This window comes from Nansenia antarctica, assembly GCF_963989245.1.
Source record: "Nansenia antarctica genome assembly, chromosome: 2".
NCBI lineage: Eukaryota > Metazoa > Chordata > Actinopteri > Argentiniformes > Microstomatidae > Nansenia > Nansenia antarctica.
In genome coordinates this window covers 13,046,863-13,054,495 of record NC_137675.1, presented here as the reverse complement: position 1 = coordinate 13,054,495, position 7,633 = coordinate 13,046,863, and positions in this window count along the sequence as shown.

Genomic DNA, 7,633 nt, shown 5'->3' with positions numbered 1-7,633 from the left:
CCGTAGCAAAGTGAAGCTGGCTGCTAATTTCTCTTTCACAGCTGCCCCCTGACCGCCCCCCCCACACACACACACACATGCACACACACAACACAACTCCCAAGTGATGAGTTAATTGGCTACATTGTTAACAGCCAAGACATAATGTTTTTTATTCTTACTCTTTAGTTTAGAGCATTTGTTTGTTATTTACTCTAGTGTCCTATAGAGACCCGTCATTAGAGTTTGTTTTACAGAGCTTGTTCATTCATGACTTGGCCTGATGTCTCTTGTTTCAGTTTCGTATCTGTTTCTCAATCAATTATTTAACAGTCAGTGAATGGCAGGAGTGTTGTTAGCTTGTTGGGGTTAAGTTTTACTTTGATCTTTGTCAATCTGAGCTTGTAGGACGGTCTCAATAGGTGGACCAATCAGCACCGCTCCAACATGTAGGATAGCGCAGAGGAATTCTGATTCCTGATGACTTTGAACTGATAACGTGGCGATTTTATTGTGGTTCGCCATCCCTAGGGCCACGGTAAATGCTGCGTTCATGCGATCTCGGAAACTCAGAGTTAGAATTTAACGTAAGTTATTTGCGTAAAGCCTCCTATTGGTTGCTTCTGATACTTTTCGAGTGGGGAAACTCGGGTATCATCTGTATGTACAACGGCTTTCCAAATCTGAAAACTCAGAGTTTCCCAGCTCACATGAACAGCACATTGGGCTAGGCCGGACGAGGCTGGGATGCACCCAGGACTCGGGCCAAGGGTTGGCTAGACGGCAGTTTGTGAACAGAACCATAGTGACACTCTGTTTGCTGCTGCCGGGCAAAAGTCGGCTGTAGCTAATTTATGTTTTTTAATGATTCTCCATCTGAGCAGTTTACACTGAGTGAGGTAGATGGTGTGAAATATGCATGTTGTGCATAAATCTTTTTATGCATGGTGTAAACAAGGAAAGGAATCAGACTAGAATGTTAGCCGGTGTGTGAGTAATTTTTTTAAAAAGTGAACTTTCTCTCTTCTCCCCTGCGGTTCTCTGGACTGCGCCTGGCTTTTACAATGGCTTGTATCTGCTATGGCGCTTCACTCAGGGATAGCTGCTGGAGCCTTACCTCCCCGCATCCATCAAAGAGGGTCGTTTTTACTTGTTATTGTCTTTTTTGTTGTTTTGTTTTGTTTTCCTCTGAACGCCAAAAGCCTATCCTACATGTTGATTGTGAGTGCTGGATATAACATGCCCAACTCACAACATTGAGTTCCTACAAGCGTAGTCTGAGCACTTGTCAAGGTTATCCTTTGTGATGATTTTCTGTTCAGCTTGGCATTGTGGCTCTGATGTAATGTTCTCTCCCTCTGTCTCCTTCCCTCTGTACTGTCTTCTAATACCAGGTAGCTGTAACAATTTAATGTTGTTGAAGGGACCAATTGATTTCTGTTAATACATTTCACAAGCATTAATTCTGGTCTCTGTGTGTTTGTGTTTGGGTCTTGAGCCCCTCGTATGTTTACCCATGATGCAATGAAGTCCTGAAAGATGCCCTTTTATTTATTTAAACATATATGTACAGGTGGTTTCTGCTCATTTCTGCATATTGTTCAGTTTGACATTGTTTTAGGACCAACGTAAATGTACTAATTCTACAGAACAAAGTTTGGTTAGCGAGGGTGGGGGGGAGGTGGGGTCGGGTGTACAATCTGAAGAGAAGTTCACTTTGCTCAAACATGACTCACTAATTGGCTAAATACATTTCGATTCCAACAGTCTTCACATAGGCATGTACAACAATTGCATTCGCTTCCTGTTTTTTTCTCATAAAAATTGCAAGACTGTATCGCAATGATGCAAATCGTTATTACTCTGCAAGAGTTATTCATGATAACCATGAATAATATAGTATTAACATGATGATGATGAGTACCTAGTCCAGGGTGTCTGGGACGATCAGAATGACCAGTACTTGTAAGGGTTAAATGCAATCCAGCATTGATGCTGGTTATTGATACATGAGTACCGGTATACATCATAGAAAAAACAGAACAATGACAACAGGTGATCGTTGCAGCATGTCAATGCACGGTATGGTAATGAAGAAGACTACACATGTTCAGTAATTGTGGTTTACAGGAAGTACAGTGTTTGTGATGAGGGATAGAGATGTACTACACAACACACACTGGTGATTATAGCATACCGCCCAAAATGTGTCGGAGCACGTTCTGTGGTAGTTGCTAAGTGGGTTACTAAGGGACGACCCTACCCTAAACTCTAACCTTAATCATAAACCTTAACCTTTACTTAACCTTAACCCCTACCAACACAAACCATTTTGAATCTTAACTCAATGGGGTGAAGTCCAAGTTACCAAGCGTCCCAAGCATCCCACTTAGCGTTTACCGACCCATAGGACTGCAATTGTTTTCTACCAGGCCAATATCAATACACCTGATTCAAACAGTCAATCAAGGGGTTGGATAGTTGCGTCAGATGTTAGTTAAAGGCTGGAACAAACATGCATCCTCGATGGACCAGGGGTGTATTCCATCAATGTTGCCAAAGGGCAATCCAGACTTATTTTGATAAAGAGATTATCAAAATAAGCCTGGATTTTCCTTTAGTGGCGTTGATGGAATACCCCCCAGAGATGAGAGACTGTTTTAAGAGGAAGTGTTCTTGAGGTTTCTGTTAAAGGGTTGGAAGGAATGGAAGCATAAATATACCCGTTATCAAAATGAACAGTAAACAACCAAAGGATATGATGTCATTTCCTGTTGAGCAGTGGAGAACCCTGGTGTGAGCATGTGGCTCAGGACGTTTGTGCTTGTAATGATGTGGATGGGTTGTTACCACATCATCAATATACAGATTTTCACAATCTTGGATTTCAGGAGGATGTTTCAACAAGGGTACGTTCCTAACCCGTTCCCGTGGAATGACATGGCTTGAAACAGTCTACTGATGCAACATATTGGTCTTACCTACCTATCGTTATCAAAAGTATATCGAATTTCTTCATCAGTTTAGATATTACATAATAGTCCTGTACCCTTTCATGGAAGTAGGGCTCCCCTGAAAAAGAGACCTCTGTCTCAGTGGGACACCCCTGTATATATAAGGGTTTTTAATTCAATTATTCAATTTATTGAACATTTGGGCATGCGTGCCTGTCCATCCGTCTCACTATGGGTGCCAGGGGAGGCTGGCTGAGGTAGAAATCGGAGGGTGGGTTCATTGTAATGGAGTAAGGAATGGTATCAGATGTGTATTTGGTACCATTCCTCATTCCATTCCATGCATTACAATGATCCCATCTGATTTCTACCTCCTCCACTGATGCACGTTTTGGACCAGGGTTCTCCGTGCGATAGGAAGTGGTGTGGCGTTGGTAGATACTACATAGACCAGCCCTCTTTCTCAATGGTTGGAAACCTAATTCCTCGTGTCTTCTCTCCTCTGTCCATCACTTGCTTTCTACACACAAAAAAAACACATTGAAAGAGAAGACCTCGGTTGCTCCCCTTCGATATTCTCCTCTGACGCGTTTTGAGAAGGAAGCGAGTGGAGGTCGAAAGGAGAGAGGACGCAAGGAATCGAGTTTGGAACCGTTGAGAAAGGGCCCTGGTCAGGTGACGTGAGACCGTGCTGCATCTGGGAGGAACAGGGGGGGGGGGGGGGTTGTGGGGGAGGTTACATCACAGCACACTGAGTCGCTCCGCAGCAGTCCTTGATGATCGCCACCCCTGACTTGGCGATGTTGGCCTTATTGGGAGGCGGCTCTGGGATTTGTCTCTTGGCCTTCCGAGGGTCTGATATTTAGTGGGGAAAGAGAGAGGGGGGGAGGGGGAGTTAGATTATATTAACTCAAGATCATTAATAGTCTCCTTGGTCTAATAATTAGACTGTCATTTGATTTGAGTCATTCGTTTGGGTCACACTAATTAAATTACAACACTTTTCAGTAACGCTAATCTGTCTAAGGGGCTTTGCTAGTCATCTGATGTGACAGCCACTCTGGATAGTAGCATGCCATAGCCATCAAATACATCAACTAAACAGCAATAAGGTAAAGCTGAGCTGTGTTACTACTCTGCCACCGACAGAAGGTGCAGGGACAGTGTGAAATATATGTATTATTAGAGGCTAGTGGAGGTAGAAATCGGAGGACGACCTCATTGTAATGCATGGAATGGAAAGCATTCCATGCATTACAATGAGCCCATCCTCCGATTTCTACCTCCACCAGCCTCCACTGAGTGGCTGGATGAGATGAGATGTAATGTAATGTGCCGTATGTGACTATGGGAGTAACGTGGAATGTATGTGTTGTTATTATGTCAAGTGTGTTTTGTACAGTGTTATTTTTTATACAGCAGTACTGGGTGTCTGAGACAATTGGAACATTAACGTTGATCCTATCCTGTCTTATCCTATCGTTATTTGTCAAGGGTCAAGGGCCAAGACCACTCACTCTCTGTGACTCCCTTGGACAGCTTCTCCAGGGGGAGGAGCTTCAGTCTGAGGAACTCCGCCATCTCCTTGTCCTCCTCCGCCTCCCTGCCAGAGATAGAGTCAGGGTTAGAGACATCGCTTTCATTCGTTTCGTTGAAGAAAAGGAATAAAGGTGAGATGCGGAACGGAATTCAAAACGGAATGAAAATGAAAGACACACACACACACACACACACACACTTCATTTCTCTTCTTGCAGAACACTTCGCTCGTTTGTGTTTATCGAACGAGTGTTTGATCCCATTCCTCGGACCGTGCCATGCATTACAGGATACGCATATTAGCATATCTCGACGACCTACTGGTCTTGGCCCAATGCCCAAATCGAGCCATTCGGGATGCAACCTCACTGGTGCAGCACCTCGCTCAGCTGGGGTTAGCTGTCAACTGGACAAAGAGTGCTCCGTGGCCGGCTCAACAGTTTTCCTATCTAGGCATTCAGTTGGATACTGCCAAGATGAGGGCCAGTTTATCGGCACCACGGAGAGCGACACTGACGTCAGCTCTCCGGGTATGTCGAGTGACAAATACAATCACCGCTCTGTCAATGATGTCCTTACTAGGACTGATGTCTGCAGCCCATGTAGTGGTCCCCTTAGGCCTATTACACATGCGCAGACTGCAGAGGTGGTTCGCACGACTGCGACTGGATCCAGTGAGACACCGTCGCAAGTTGATTGTAATACCGAGATCGGTCAAAACCGACCTGAGCTACTGGAGAGACCCGCGCGCGAGTCGCCATGGGCAGACCGGCATCCCACTACCCAGTCTTCACGGACGCGTCGTTGACTGGGTGGGGAGGAGTGTGTCAGGCAGGTTCGGTGGCAGGAAGATGGGGACCTTTGGAGACGCGTCACATCAACCTGCTGGAACTCGAGGCGGTGAAGTTAACGCTACTTCATTTTGCCCCGGTGTTAAAGGATCTGGACGTGTTAGTCAGATCCGACAACAGGACAACAGTAGCATACATCAATCGTCAAGGGGGAGTACGCTCAGCGTCACTTCATCGCCTAGCGACAGATGTATGGCTGTGGGCTGTCACACACCTGAGTTCGCTAAAAGCTCTCCACATTCCAGGTCTGCTCAACGAAGGAGCAGATCTGTTATCACGGGGAGGCCCGAGGGACGACGACTGGAGGTTAGCACCCTCCATTGTGTCTCTGATTTGGGCACGGTTCGGGCAAGCAGAAGTGGATCTGTTTGCGTCACGGACGAATGCGCAGTGTCGCCTTTGGTTCTCCCTGCGCGAACAGGACAACCCGCCATTGGGAGTCGATGCATTCGCACACCACCCATGGCCGAGGGTCCTGTTATACGCGTTCCCACCCCTGACATCTATCCTCCCACTGTTGGCACGAGTGAGGTCAGAGAGGCTAGAGTTAATTCTTGTAGCCCCAGACCGCCCCGGAGCCCCGTGGTTTCCGGAACTGATGGAGATGTTGGTAGAGGGCCCATGGCCCATGGCCCATACCTCATCGACAAGATGCACTCTCTCAAGCCAGAGGCTTGCAAATAGCACAACCTGGAAGTAAACAAAACCACGACTAATTAGCATCATCATACACGTTTTGTATCTATATTAGCAATAACATCTGCTGAACAGGGCCAACATTTTAATTAAATTAAATCTAAAGTATTTAATAAACTGTTTACAATCTTCACACCATGGCTAGCAAATGCAAGGAGGAAAACATTACACTCTTTCAATAGCTAATTATCTGACAACTATTGATAACTAACATTACAATATAGTAATTGAATGGTAAATGTCTTAAATTAATGCACATTAAAGATGACCCTGAATTAACTCTCATTTGCATAGTCATTGACTCAGGGCTCGACAGGCTTGTCCGCTTGTCCGGGACAAGTACATTTTATGTTCGGACAAGTGGACTTCCTCTTGTCAAAGTCAAGTCAAAACAAAAAAAGAAATCAATATGTATTAATATCTGCAAACATGAATTCCTCCTTCCGATCTGAATAGTAAAAAAAAATGGCAAGCAAAGCGACGTCATAAAGACGTGATTGGACAAAAGGCATTCCATGAGTGCTGATCAGATTCCAGAGCGAGTTTACGAACGCAGCCATAGTGTTGTGGGTCTCCTGTCACTAGTGCCATTCACGTGAACGCGTATTCGCTTCTTCTCAATGCCGCTTATTTTCATGTAGTTCGATGCGATCGTATATTTTAGGTTTGAAGTTTTAAGACCAGCACATCGCAATACGAACTTCAGAATGACACTAATTATAGATTTCTCAATTTGAATATAGGATAGGCTACTATCCAAAAGCTAGCAAATAAGATTGCTTCCATTGGGGAGAGACTATAGTTACAAACATTTTTTGTAAATATTCCTAGATATTCATCCCTTTTGTGGCCAATCTTAATCTAAAAGGGTTAGGATTAGGGGTTACGTTTTTTAAATAATTACAAAATATTGAATACATTTGAAAATTAAGGATACATCATTATCAAATCAATAGTAGTCAAATGTGTTATTTGCATACACATACACTCACTGGCCACTTCATTAGGCACACCTTGGGGTTGGACCCCCTCTTTTGCCTTCAGAACTGCCTTAATTCTTTGTGGCATAGATTCAACAAGGTGCTGGAAACATTCCTCAGAGATTTTGGTCCATATTGACAGTATAATACCACGCAACAGCCCGTCTGGCACCAACAACCATGCCAGGTTGCCATCACCTTTATTTACCATTCTGATGCTGGTTTGAACTTCAGCAGATCGTCTTGACCACGTCTACATGCCTAAATGCATTGAGTTGCTGCCACATGATTGGCTGGTTAGATATTTGCGTTAACAAGCAGTTGAAAAGGTGTACCTAATGAAGTGGCCGGTGAGAGTATAATATATTAATATTCATATTATTGCTTTTTCAAAATCTTTGGATTTGGACAAGTAACTTGAGCTCTCGGACAAGTAAAAGATAAGTTCACTTGGCAAGTACCTGAAAAAGCTTAATGTCAAGCCCTGATTGACTTTATGAATTTCAATTGTTTATATCAGCTTTGCCTTTTCATGTGTGCTGAATGATATTACCTAATTTTCTGTCCCTCCACTGTAACCAAGGATGCCTTGTTTTAAATTCCTTAGCCTGACTTTCAGTCCACAAGGCTGGCC